Consider the following 14,977-nt stretch of genomic DNA (forward strand, 5'->3'; position numbering starts at 1 on the left):
GCTAGGGTTATATAAATAAAATAAAAGACCATAATACAATAGAAAGTTATGGGTCAGGGATATACTAATTTAAATTTGATGCTCAAGAAAGGCCTCACTAAGAAAGTAACATCTGAGCTGAGATCTGAATGCCAAGAGAGATTCAGGCATAAAATATTTCTGGATAGAATATTCCACACTGAGAAACAATGAGTACACTAGTCCTAAAGTGTGGATAGTCTTGGCCTATTCTAGGAAGAGGAAGAAGGCCAAAGAATTGAGCATAAAGAACAGGGGATGGAGTGGTGGAAAACAAGGTACAAGAAGTTGTTGGAGATAGAAAAAAAATAGAAGTCACATCATGTCCCCTTGTAGAAAAGCTAAGTCATGTAGGAATGACCATGCAAGGTTTTAATCAGGGTAGTGAAATGATCTAGTTTATATTTTTTTAAAAGGACCTTAAGTCAAGGGTGAAGAACAGATTTGGGCGTGATTGAACAAGATGGAAGTCAAGAACCCAGAAAAAGAACTATTAAATACTTCAAGAACAGGAAGCTGAAGTCCCTTCCCACTGCCATAGCTCAACTCTCATTTTTGTGACCTTAGGTATGAATATATGTCTCCCCTTTCTGACTGAACAATATTTGACATGCCCCCCAAACTAGATGATTTTCTCATCTCTCTCTCTCTCTCTCTCTCTCTTTTTCATCAACACGCTCTTCTTCATGTCTTTCTCTGCTGGGTCAAGGCTTTTCACATAGTTCATTCTTTCTTAACATGTGGTTCTACTCTATTACCCCATGTCTCAGAATTTTTTTTTTTTCCTTTGAACCAGACTAATAGTCTGGATGCTCCATTTGTGTAAAAAAGATGTTATAAATAATGCCCCTTGGAGTTACGCCATGCAGAGGCCCAGGATGTTAGTTAAAATGTGTTTTAACCATGAGTCATGTACCATGTTCTATTCATATTTTATACTTCGAAGGACTTCTCTTGAGTTTCTCAAAATTATTAAGATGTTCCCATTTTAATAGTTGCGTTTTGGATATGAAGAAGGAAAGAAACTAACTGTTATTGAGAGAAGTCTGGAAAAGAAATAACCTATCTGGTTTCTTTATTCAAATTAGCTAGCCAATTTGGTATAGCAAAACACTTCAAGTGAATCATACAACTTCAGTAAGGAAACTCTAGTCACTAGGCAATAACACTTGCTTCACATCTGACACTGCTTGAACTAGCCAATGCAATTCAGGTTTTCTATGAACACATTAGTTAGTTAAGCACCATATTTCCAAGCTCATTCTCTCTTACTCCATTGCTCTGCTGTCCATAGGATAATACTGAACTTGTACAAGGAACACAGTCTCTTTATGCTTACTTGACTCCAGAGACCAGCCAAATTGTAAACGAGGGTCATGTTCATTTGTTTTTCTCCGCTGTATCTGGCTCTAGGATCATAGTATCAGTAAATCTTGCTTATAAAATTTGCTTTAATTTCTCACTATAGAGTATTTATAGAGCCTCTCACTACAGAGCATTTATTACTAGATGAAGACAGTGGTAATTCTCCAAACTGCCTGAGACAGTTTTACTTGTTGGAATTTCACAGCTATAATGAGAAAGAAAAGCAAGTGTTCTCTGCTCTTGCCAATAACATTAAAAAAGAAAGCAATCCTGAAAAAGTCACTTCAATGGTGTATCAATAAAATAATTAATAGTACTATATAACCACACGTATTTTTATGTACGAAACAGAGAGATTATGAACTCTTAGGGTATAGCCCAAAAGTTTCTTTGTCTTACATCAATCCAGTAATATTACAGCTCAATAAATAAGAATGCTGATATACTATTAATGTCTCTTTCTAGGTGTTCTCTGATATTTTCTGACTCAACTACAACATAAGTATAATAACATTGAGACTTGGGTTCTATTCCAAATTCTGTCATCAGAAACCTGAGAAATTGGACAGGTCATGTTATCTCTTTGGATCTCAGTTTCCTCATTTAGAAGGAAATTCTACCATTTGTGACAACATGAATGGACCTTGAAGGCATTATGCTAAGTGAAATGTCAGACAGAGAAAGACAAATACTGTCCGACTTCACTTATATGTGGTTGCCAGGGGTTGGGTGTTAAGGGAAATGTGGAGATATTGGTCAAAAGATATTTAGTCTTTCAATTATGAGATAAATAGTTCTGGGAATCTAATGTACAGCAGGATGATTATAATTAACAATACTGTATTGTATATTTGAAAGTTACTAAGAGAGTAGATAAGTGTTCTCACCACAAAAAAATAAAACGATAACCATGTGAGGTGATAGATGTTTCAACTAACCTGATTGTGTTAATTACTTCACAATATACACAATAAACATATATGAAATTATCATGGTATATACCTTAATTTGCACAATGTTATTTCTCAATTATATCTTCATAAAGATGGAAAATATTTAAATAAGTTAAATAAATAAAATAAAGGTATTACATTAGAAAATGAATCCAAATACCTCTTTCATTCTAAAGTTACCTTTCCTTTTATCAAGATCTTTAAGATAAAATATAATAAAAGCAGTTTTCTGTATATCTTCTTTTTCTTTCCTAGCGCAATGGAGGTCCTATAGCATGAAATGAAAACCTTAGATTCTACTGAATTTCTTTCTTTAAAATTAGAACTTGGTTCCTTGTTCCATGTTCAGCTTTATCTCCTTGTCTAACCAAAGTAAGCTTCTCTCTTCAACATTCCAGCATGCTATACATCAAATGGTATAGTGTGTGTGTGTGTGTGTGTGTGTGTGTGTGTGTGTGTGTGTGTGTTTGAAATGGGGTGGCAGAGACAGGGAATTAGGAGCATCTGGAAGAGAAAGCAAAGACTAGGTGATTATTGTAGTTCATATAGGAAAAGTTAGATTAGATATTCCTCTGTGTCCATCTCTTCAGCTGTCATGAACCAACTCTAACTTAGAAAAGAAAAGGTTCAGATTTAGGGCAATACAAGTTAACACATGAGTCTACAGATTTTTCATCACATAATCATCACATATTCAAAAAGAGATCAGTTTTTGAGAGTGGACCTATAAAATTTATTAGCGAGGAGGAAAAAAAAGCAAATGAGTAGTAGCCAAAGTTTTGTTTGCACCTATGGTTTTGTGGTATTAACCAGTCTATTTACAATAGCTAACTTTAACCAACTACAATCATCTTTGCCATCTAATTATCTGGTTGTATATATTTCAATGTGACGGTTTCATTAAATTTACATTATATGCAAGAAATCATGATTTCTTCTTACTTCTTAGCTGGAAAATGATAACTTGCTTAAAAGGTGAAGAGTAGATAAAATGATTTATTAGTGATGTGGATGATTGAGAAGCAGATTACTCAGACATAGATTACTGAGTCTGTTCATAAAATGACATTCATTTTCATATATTGCAATGAACTTAATACTATAAAAGGATAAATAGAACCAGGACTGATATTTCATCATTTATGCTGGCGATTTCCTATCCTCTCATGCTATCTTTTATATATGCATATGTGCATGTCTGTGTGGTGTGCACATATACACCTAGAAGTTAGGCAGAAGCATTGAGATGTTAAGTTGGAATATATAAAGTTGATTTTCATTATACATGATAGTTATGCTATATGAAGTAGTCATGAACCTTAAATTTGTGATTAATGAACCTCGTTCCTAAGAGAAATATCAGATTAGTTTCCTGTGATCCTCTGTACAATCAGTACATAAACTTGTATAATATGTATTTCTGTTTAAAGACACCTTATTTAATGGGCATTGTAGTTTCATTAACGTTGAATTCAATCCAAAACACTATAAGGTCATGCCTGGACAAAGCTTATCTAACCCGCATATTTTCTCCATAGGGCACATCTCAGCCTTCTTTCACTTAGGCACACTGGATAGCATTTCAACATGATGCTTGGGGGTCATTTTAAACAGCAAACTCACCAATAAAAAACACAAAATTATGAAAAGTGTGGAAAACGTGACACTAGATAGACCACAAGAAGAACACTTGTGTATAGTAGGAGAACTGAAGCAAGAAAGCAGTGTTGCCTCGTTAAGTCTCAGCTGGGAATTGTACAGTGAGTGACTCAAATATTACATCACTGTGCATATTCACACATTAAAGTGCTGTGAGTGCTGGTTTAGGGTTTACAAGTAATTTTAGTGAGTAAGTGAATTTGTAAATGCAGAATCTGTGACTAAGAAATGATCAACTATATATATATATATATGTGTGTGTGTGTGTGTGTGTGTGTGTGTGTGTGTGTGTGTGTGTGTGTGTGTGTATACACACACATATTGACAGTTTAGGTTGGAACATCTCAGAGCCTATTTGGATGTCAAAAGCAGAGAGGGCACAGACCCTACCTTGTGATATTCATTCCCTCAATCTTAACCAACCAACACTGCTCTTCTTTTGAATATGGGCCTATTCCAATTATCTATTGATGCCTAACAGATCACTCAAAACTTAATAGCTCAAATAACATCAATAATGCATTATGATCACAAATCTAGAATTTTGTAGGATTTGATGGTAACAGCTCATCTTGGCTCCACAAGGCATTTGTTGAGCTTTAAAGATCCACTGTCAAGACAACTCATCTCATGACTGGAAGGTTGGTACTGACTTTCAGTTTGGAATTTTGTGGGGTTGTGGCCTGATCCCTTGGTCCATCTCCTTGTGAGATTTTTCCATGAGCTGATTGGGCTTCTTCACTGTATGGAGGATGGGTTCCAAGAGCAAGTCTACTAAGAAAGAAATTTGAAGATACTTTTTTGTTTGTTTGTTTCCTGGACCTAGAAAATTGTTGAATATGACTTCTGACATATTCTATTGCTCATGTTGTCACAGAGCCCCAGTTTAAGGGTATGGGATGTAGACCTCTCGATGAGGTTTTGGGACCATCTTTAGAAACTAACATAATGTCTCTGATATTATTTTTAAGCCTAAGCAACAAGCCATTCTATCCTACTAACTATAATAATAATTCCTATGATCATTTCTAAATATTATCTTTTCCTTAATTATTTTTCTAGGTCTGCTTGTTATTATAATTTACATAGCATATATCCAAATATTAAGGTGACTAGAAGTGAGTCTTGTAGCAAGCCACCCTTCTTTAAAAAGTCATGGTGGGTTTGGAAATATCTCCGGCTTGGCTAGAGACAGGGACATTAGACTCCAATTCAATGCAGACATACTGCTTTTCTATAGAAATATTGAGAGGGAAATAACAATATTCTATCCTCTCACTGCAGGACATATGAATTTATGAAGATTTTTGATGTGCTCAAGTTTCAGATGAGTTACCTAAACACAGCTACCCATTAAAAATATAATCTTTAATATAAAGTTCCAGCTACTCTAGACTAGAGTAAGAGGGGAAATATCAGGTTGATAGAAACTCCAGTTACAAAAGGCCTTGAAGTTTGAGAGAAATTAACTCAGAATAAGCATATCGAGATTGGAGGGTGTTAGTAAAGAAATAAATTACAGAAGAAAAGAAAATCAGGGAAATAAGAGCCAACGGGAACTTGGAATATAATAGAAAAAGAGAAAGAAACAAACATTGAGAACTTTCTCTAAACCACTTCTACTTTAAATATATTATTTCATCCTTGAAGCTATCTCATTATGTATTACTACAACCTTTCTTATGAGTGAGCACACTGAAGTAAAGTCAAATAATTTACTGAAGACTTTATATGAAATTAGCAATTGTTAGAATGCAAGTTTACGGAGGTTCAGATGAGGAAAGTCCATGAATTTGAGGGGCTTTATTTTTGGAAGGGAAATCTCTTCTTAAGTTTTATTTAGTCAGGAAATAATATGCACAGGTATCTAGTAGGAGAGGTCTATTTAGGACCAGCTTGGGGATTTGTCCCTTCATCATTGCCTTAATTAATAAGGCAAACTCCTGATCAAAGGATACTTTTGTTGGCTTAATTTCATATAGGAAACGTCAAAGTCAAATTGACCTAAATACATTGCTTAAATAAGCTAATATATACATCAGAAATTTGGAAATTATAGAGTGTCATTTATTATACTACTCTTTCAATTATTCACATATTAAACTATAGTACTCATGGGTAAATGCTTAGCCAAAGTATCTGTGACCAAGGAGAAGAAAAAAGAGAGAGAAAAAGATGCAAAATAGAAATTGGTCTCAAGTTACTTAACCTCTAGTTAGATGAGCAATGGCTTCACAAGTTTCTAATGTCTGTTGTAGTAACTAAAATATAAGTGTTCGAAGTTGACAGAGGCAAATTGGTGGAGGGGAGCAAAATTTTGGAAGAACTCTAGAGATATAGTCACAGGCTGAGAAAGACTGGCATTTAAGGAAAGAGGAGTAATCCTTTAAAGCAGGACTGAGTGAAAATCATGAAGGCTTGGAGTTATACTTGAGTTCAAGTCCTACCCCACTGCTATCCAGCTATGGTTACTCTACTCAATTATTTACTTCTCTGGATCTCAGTTTGCTCTTCTGCAAATGCTGACATTTATATATACATCACAGAGCTTAGGGGGCGGGGGGTGGGTTAAGTGACATAATATTTGTAAAATCAGATTTTATTTTACTTTGAAAGCATGTTGAAATTGATTAACATTGGCTTCTGAATAACAAAGATCTTTTTTCAGAGGCTTCCTCTCCATGGACTAGACTAATTTCAATGAGAAATATGAATTTTCTTCCCATATTTACAGCTTCCATGTGTGCTACTCATTATTAAATGTGTTTGTATGGGGAATACTATTTATAGTTTTCTCCCTGAGGTTTTCTTTAGGCTAGTCAGAATGCTACAGAATTAAAAAAACAGATGTACACTTGAAAAATGTAGCAACATTCTCATTCTTTTGTCAGACTGTCTTCATTTTTGTTTATATAAGGAAATGCGTAAGCAAATTTTAAAAGGGAATATTTTGGAATTAGTTTCTGCTTTGGGTACATGGACATCTGTGATGTAAAAGCTGCTGGCTATGTTTCAGAAAAAACATTGTTTAAAGGCTGTCATTTGGAATGCAATTTAAAATCTTGTTTTCAATAGCTATAAAATTATACACAGGTTCTGAAAGGGAAATATAATATAAAATAGGTATGTGAAGATCAACTTTTTCATACATTTATAACAATCATTTAATAGCTAATTCTAGAAGCAAAGTGTATGTGTTTTGATTTCGTTTCATGTTTTTCCCTTTGAACATCTTTTCTTTCTCTGACTCATAGCCTTTTTATTATTACTATTATCCTAAATTTCCCTCTACAAATTTCTCATTTTTAAATTGTGAAAGCAGGTGTCCAATATTTTCCTTAAAGCAGAAATTTTTACATTTATTCATTTGTTTAACACATAGGTACTGAGGGCCAACTATGTGCCTGGCACTCTGTGAAGTTCATTGAATATAATAGCGAAACAAATAGGGTCTCCCATTTATCTTCAAAGAGTTTAAAAATATTGGTAGAAATAGAAATTATTGAAATAATTTCCATATGAAATTACACACTATGATAAATGATATAAATAATAATTGCAGGATGCTTTTGAGAGCTCAGTAAGGGGAAGTGATCTAGTCAGTTGAGAGATGGCTCTGAGTGGAGATGTAAAAGGTGAATACAAGCTAGATGAGGAGAGGATAGAAGAACATTCTAGACAAAGGCCTCGACATATAAGCATCAGAACATTTTCAAGGAACATGAGGCTAAACATAAGGATGGAAATGTAGAGTTGTTTTAAGGATTTGATCTTTATTCAGATATGTAAAGGAAGCCTTGGAAGACTTTTTAAAAGGGAGTAAAATGAAGAGATTTAGATTTTTAAAGGTCACTATGTCCAAGTTGGAAAAAATGAAGAGCAGGAAAGTAGAAGATGGAGGGGAATCAGGATGTTCCTGAGATGAAGAGGTTTTAGATTACTGGTGATTGAAGAGTATGTGGGAAGAAAGTGTTTCTTCAATTTTCCCCCCATTATTTCTTTTTATCTACAGCAACCACTGCCTTTTTTTTCTTACCGCAATCAGCCAAATTGTTTAATGTGTATCTTTTGCTTTGTTATGGTCTTGAAAATATGAAATATTGCTCTGTAAGCCTATATTCTTAATTTTGAATTTTGTTAATATAAGATACAATTTTATTGCCATGTACATCTCACCCATTATTTTACTTACTGCGCAGTTCTCAGTGGTGTGCCTGCACCCTCCCACTGAAGGTCATGTAGATTGCCTCCAGCTTTCTATCACCCAAAATAGTATTGCAAAGAATATCCAGGTATGTACTCACTTGTGGTCCTATGTGAGTATTTTAGGGGGTGCTTACAATTCTTCTACTACTAATGAATTGTATTTCTTTATAGAGTTGTTAGCCTTTTGTGTTTCCTTGTTCAGAATTTTTCTTCTTTATATCCTTTGATCATTTTTTTCCTTAGGAATCAACATTTTTCTTATTGATTTATAGTGTTACTTGTATGGTCTCATTTAGTCATTTTTCTCTTTACTGTATTGACAGTCTCATCATTAAACAAATTTTTTTTGTATATAATTAAATTCATCATTGTTTTGGAGATAGTTTTGGGAAACAGGATAGTTAACAATGCTTTATAGTGTCAAGAGATTAGGTAAGGAGAGGGCCCACGAGATCATGCAAAATGAGATGGAGTGGTTCAGGCAAAAGCTGTGGGATTTTGAACATCGGTTTCCTAACATGAAAAATAAGAATATTAATACTAGAACTATATGCCTCTGTTTGTGAGGAACGAGTAAAATAATTTTGTGAACTGGAAAGGTAGGTTTTATGATAACTACTTTTAATATATGGTCTGGATCTACTAATCATCTTCAGATGATATAAAGGCTTGGTGAAATTTAAATGGTACAAAACGCAGGGATTATGGGTGCTTTTTTTCTCTTTTTTATGGCAGTAAACTAATTTATTATGCATTTCAAACATTTTTAGATATTTAAAATTCTCATTAAATAGTTGTTCATTTAAATTAAGCATCATTTAAAGCATATTTTATTACAATGAATATGTCTGACATTTCATAAATTCATGATAAATTATACATTAATATGTGTGCTTTTATTTAATATTTAATTCTGCATGAAATAGCACCTCAAAATGTTAGAGAATATATATAGTCTTAAAACACAAAACAGAATCTGAGTGTTCTTTGTTTTTAATTTTTATTTTTCAGTTAGATTTGACATTCAATACTATTTTATATTATTTTCAGGTGTACTGCATAGTGGTTAGACATTTATATAATTTACAAAGTGATCATCTGATTAGACTAGTACCCACCTGGCACTGTATGTAGTTAGTACAATATTATTGACTATATTCCCTATGCTGTATTTTACATCCCTGTGACTATTTTATAACTGCCAGTTTGTACTTCTTAATCCCTTCACCTTTTTCATGCAGCCCTCCCTTACCCCCATCCCACCTGGCAATCATTAGTTTGTTCTCTGAATCTATGAGTCTGTTTCTATTTTGTTTGTTCATTTATTTTGTTCTTCAGATTCCACTTATAAGTGAGATTATATGGTATTTGGTACTTGTCTTTGTCTGACTTATTTCACTTAGCATGATTCCTTCTAGGTGCATCCATGTTGTTGCAGATGGTAAGATTTCATTTTTTTATGGCTGAGTAATAATTAATTGCATTATGTACTACTTCTTCTTTATCCAGTCATCTATTGATGGACATTTAGGTTGCTTCCATATCTTGCCTATTGTGAATAGTGCTGCAGTGAACATAAAAGTGCATATATCTTTTCAAATTAGTGTTTGGAATTCTTGGGGTAAATACCCAGAAGTGGAATTACTGAGTCATAAGGTACTTCTATTTTTAATTTTTTGAGGACCCTTCCTATTGTTTTCCATAGTGACTTGTACCACAAACAGTGCATGAGGGTTCCCTTTTCTTCACATCCTCACTGACACTTATTGTTTGTTGATTTATTGATGATAGCCATTTGACAGGTGTGAGGTGATATCTCATTGTGGTTTTAATTTGCACTTCTCTGATGATTAGTGACATTGAACATCTTTTTATATGTCTATTGGCCATCTGTATGTCTTCTTTGGAGAAATGTCGATTCAGGTCCTTTGGCTTTTTAATTGGGTTTGATTTCTTGCTGTTGAGTTGTATGAGTTCTTTATCAAATTTGTATATTAACCCCTTATTAGATGTATCATTGGAGAATATCTTCACCCATTCAGTAGACTGTCTTTTTATGTCGTTAATGGTTTCCTTTGCTGTGCAAATACTTTTTAGTATAATGTAGTCTCATTTTTAATTTTTTTCTTTTGCTTCCCTTAATTGAGGAGATATATCAGAAAAAATATTACTATCAATATCAGAGAGTTTACTGCCTATGTTTTCTTTTAGGAGTTTTGTGGTGTCAGGTCATGCATTCAAATCTTTAATCCATTTGAGTTTATTCTTGTATATGGTGTAAGAAGGTGATCCAGTTTCATTTTTTTTGTTGTTGTTGCATGTATCTGTTCAGTTTTTCCAATGACATTTATTGAATAGACTGTCATCACCCCCATTGTATAATCTTGCTTCCTTTGTCATAAATTAAGTGACCATACAGGTATGGGTTTATTTCTGGGGTCTCTATTTTATTCTATTGATGTATGTGTCTGATTTTGTACCAATACCATGCTGTTTTAATTACTATAGCTTTGTAGTATAGTTTGATATCAGGTAGCATGATACCTACAACTTTGGTCTTTATCAAGATTGCTGTGGCTATTTGGAGTCTTTTATGGTTCCATATAAATTTTAGGATAATTTGTTGTAGTTCTGTGAAAAAAAAAATGCCTTTGATGTTTTCATAGGGATTGCATTGAATCTATAGATCACTTTAGGTAGTCTGGACATTTTAACAGTGTTAATTCTTCCTATCCATGAGCATGGTATATGCTACCATTTATTTGTATCTTCTTTAATTTCTTTCTTTGATGACTTATAATTTTTCAAGTACAGGCCTCTAACCTCCTTGGTTAAATTTTTGATACAACTGTGAATGGGATTGTTTTCTTAATTTCTTTTTCTGATAGTTTGTTATTGGTGTTTAGAAATTTAACTGATTTCTCAATACTGATTGTGTATCCTGCTGCTTTACTGAATTTATCTGTTTTTTTGGTGGAATCTTTAGAATTCTCTCTATATAGTATCATGTCATCTACAAATAATGACAGTTTTACTTTTATTTTTCCAATTTGAATGCCTTTTTTTCTCATATCTGATTACTATGGCTAGGACTTCCAATACTATGTTGAATAAAAATGATGAAAGTAAACATCCTTGTCTTGTTTCTGATCTTAAGGAATATGCTTTTAGCTTTTCCCCATTGAGTGTGATGTTAGCTGTGGGTTTGTCATAAATGGCCTTATTTATATTGAATAGTTTCCTCTATTCCCATTTCGCTGAGAGTTTTTATCATAAATGAATGTTAGATTTTGTCAAATGCTTCTTCTGCACTTATTGATATGATCATATGATTTTTACCTTGGGTATGTTAATGTGGTGTATCACATTTATTGACTTGTGGATATTGAAAAAATCTTATATCTTCGGAATAAATTCAATTTGATCATGGTGTATGATTTTTTTAAAGTCTCGTTGAATTTGATTTCCCAATATTTTGTTAAAAATTTTTACACCAATGTTCATTAGAAACACAAGTCATTTTTGGTGGGGTGGGTGGTAATGTCTTTGTCTGGCTTTGGAGTCAGGATAATGGTGTGGCCATGTAGAATGAGTTTGAGAACCTTCTCTCTTCTTAAATTTTTTGAAATAGTTTGAGAAGAATAGGTGTTGACTCTTCTTTGAATGTTTAGTAAAATATACCTGTGAAGCCATCTGGTCCAGGCCTTTTGTTTTGGGGAGTTTTTTGATTATTGATTTGATTTCTTTAGTAGTAATAGGTCGATTCAGATTTTCTGTTTCTTCTGATTCAGTCTTAGAAGATTGTATGTTTTTATAAATGTATCTATTTCTTCCAGATTGTCCAATTTGTTGGTATGTAAGTGCTTATAGTATTTTCTTATAATTCTTTTTATTTCTATGAAGTCAGTTGTCATTCTTTTCTTTTATTTCTGATTTTCTTTATTTGAGTCCTCTCTAATTTTTTCATGATGAATCTGGTTAAAAAGATTATCAATTTTGTTTATCTTATTAAAGATCCAGCTCTTGATTTTAATGACTTTTGTGTTATTTTTTTTTAACTTTATTTTGTTTCCACTCTGATCTTTATTATTTCCTTCCTTCTAGTCACTTTAAGCTTTGTTTGCTGTTCTGTTCTAATTCATTTGAATGTACATTTAGATTGTTTATTAAGATTTTTTTGTTGTTTCTTGAGGTAGGCCTGTATCGCTATGAATTTCCCTCTTAGGACTGCTTTCTCTGTGTCTCATAGATTTTCGATTGTTATGTTTTCATTTTTATTTGTCTCTAGGTATCTTTTGATTTCTTCTTTGATCTCATTGTTAACCCATTCATTGTTTAGTAGTATGTTTAGTAGCATGTCGTTTAGCCTCCATGTGTTTGTGTATTTTTCAATTTTTATCTTATAGTTGATTTCTAGTTTCATACCATTATGGTCAGAAAAGACACTTGATATAATTTCATTCTTCTTAAATTTACTGAGACTTGTTTTCTAGCCTAACATGTGGTCTGTCTTGGAAAACATTTCATATGCACTTGAAAAGAATGTGTATTCTACCATTTTGGGGTGAAATGCTCTAAAAATATCAATTAAATCCAACTTGTCTAGTGTGTCATTTAAGGCCATTGTTTCCTTGCTGATTTCCTATCTGGAAGATCTATCAATTGGTGTCAATGGGGTGTTACAGTCTTCTACCAAGACTGTATTACTATCAATCTCTCCCTCTATGTCGATCAGTATTTGCTTTATATATTTAGATGTTCCTATGTTGGGTGCATAAATGTTTATAAGGATTATATCTTCTTGTGAGTTTGATCCCTTTATCATTATGTAGTGTTCTTCTTTGTCTCTTGTTATAGTCTTTGTTTCAAAGTCTATTTCTCTGATATAAATATTGCTACCCCAGCTTTTTTTTTTCACTTTCATTTGCATAAAATCTTTTCCCATCCCTTTACTTTCAGTTTGTGTGTGTCTTTCAATCTGAAATGGGTCTGTTGTAGACAGCATATGTATGGGTCTTGTTTTCTCATCTATTCAGCTACCCTATGTCTTTTGATTGGAGGATTTCATCCACTTACATTTAAAGTGATTATTTATAGGTACATAGTTATTGCCATCTTATTAGTCATATTTATATTCTTCTCTCATCTCCTTGTCTTCTTCATAAAGAAGTCCTTTTAACATTTCTTGTAATAGTGATTCAATGGTAATGAATTATTTTAGCTTTTTCCTGTCTGGGAAGCTCTTTATCTCTCCTTCGATTTTAATTAATAACTTTGTTGGTTAGAGTAGTCTTGGTTGTAGGCCCTTGCTGTCATCATTTTGAATAGTAGCTGCCTTTCTCTTGCTACTTTTGAGATTCTTTCTTTGTCTTTACCTTTGGCATTTTAATTATGATGTGCCTTGGTGTGGGACTCTTTGGGTTCATCTTGCTTGGGACTCTCTGTACTTCCTGGACTTGTATGTTTATTTCCTTCACCAGGTTAGGGAAGTTTTCCATCATTGTTTCTTCAGATAGGTTCTCAATCCTTTGCTCTCTCTCTTCTCTTTCTGGTATCCCTATGATGTGAATGTTTGTACACATTATATGAATGCTTGAGTTGTCCCAGAGGTTTCTTAAAATATCCTCATTTAATTATTTTTTTCTTTTCTGTTCTGATTGGATGTTTTCTCTACCTCGTCTTCTAAATCACTCATTCAATCCTCTACTTCATCTAATCTACTGTTGATTCCTTCTAATATATTCTTTATTTCAGCTATTGCATTATTTTTACATGGTTTCTATGTCTTTTTTATGCTCATGTCTCTTTGTTGAAGTTCTCACTGAAATCATCTATTCTTCTCCTAAGTTCATTGAGCATCCTTATAACCAGGGTTTTGACCTTTGTATCTGGTGGGTTGCTTGCTTCCATTTCATTTAGTTCTTTTTCTAGAGTTTTCTCCTGTTCTTTTATTTAGGACTTTCTTAATATTTTTTCTCATTTTGGCTTTCTCTCTGTGTTTGTTTCTATGCATTAAGTAGATCTGCTATGTCTCCCAGTCTTGGCCAGGTGGCCTTATGTAGTAGGTATCCTTTGTGGCCCAGTGGCACAGTCTCCCTTATCACCGGCACTGGGTGCTCCAGGAGTGTCCTTTGTATGGGTTGTGTGTGGCCTCCTGTTGTAGTTCATTTTTGATTGCTGTTGGCATGTCAGTGGGTGAGAATGACTCACAGGCTAACTGGCCATAATGTTGGGTTTTTTTTCCTTTTTTTTTTTTTTTCTCAAATATTTAGGTGTCTTTTCTAATCTTTCTGGAATAAAATGATCTATAACTGGAGTTCCAGAAGATGACGGGACAGAGGCAATATTTGAAGGGATAATGGCTGAAACTTCTCAAACTGATGAAATCCATTAATCTACTTATTTTAGAGGTTCAGTGAACTTCTAGATAGAAATAATCCAAAGTAAACCAAATTTAAGTGCATTACAGTAAAACGGTTGAATAACAAACTTAAAGAAAAATTCTTCATTGTGTCCACATACTTTTTTTCATTTTTATGTTTTGTACCTATTTATTCTTTTCCCCTCTGTACTTCAATCTTAATGTTTTACATTGACCTGTTTTTCAGTTAATGAATCCTGCTATTTGCTTTGTTTAACCTGATGTTAATCTAATCTATTGAATTCTTAACTTTTGATATTACATATTTTTTATTTCTGAATTTTTCTTTTTTATATATTCTTCTCTGGTGAAATTTCCATATTTTTTGTCTAAATTCTCCATCTGTTTTTTTTTT

This window comes from Pteropus vampyrus, unplaced genomic scaffold (assembly GCF_000151845.1).
Source record: "Pteropus vampyrus isolate Shadow unplaced genomic scaffold, Pvam_2.0 Scaffold1, whole genome shotgun sequence".
Classification (NCBI taxonomy): domain Eukaryota; kingdom Metazoa; phylum Chordata; class Mammalia; order Chiroptera; family Pteropodidae; genus Pteropus; species Pteropus vampyrus.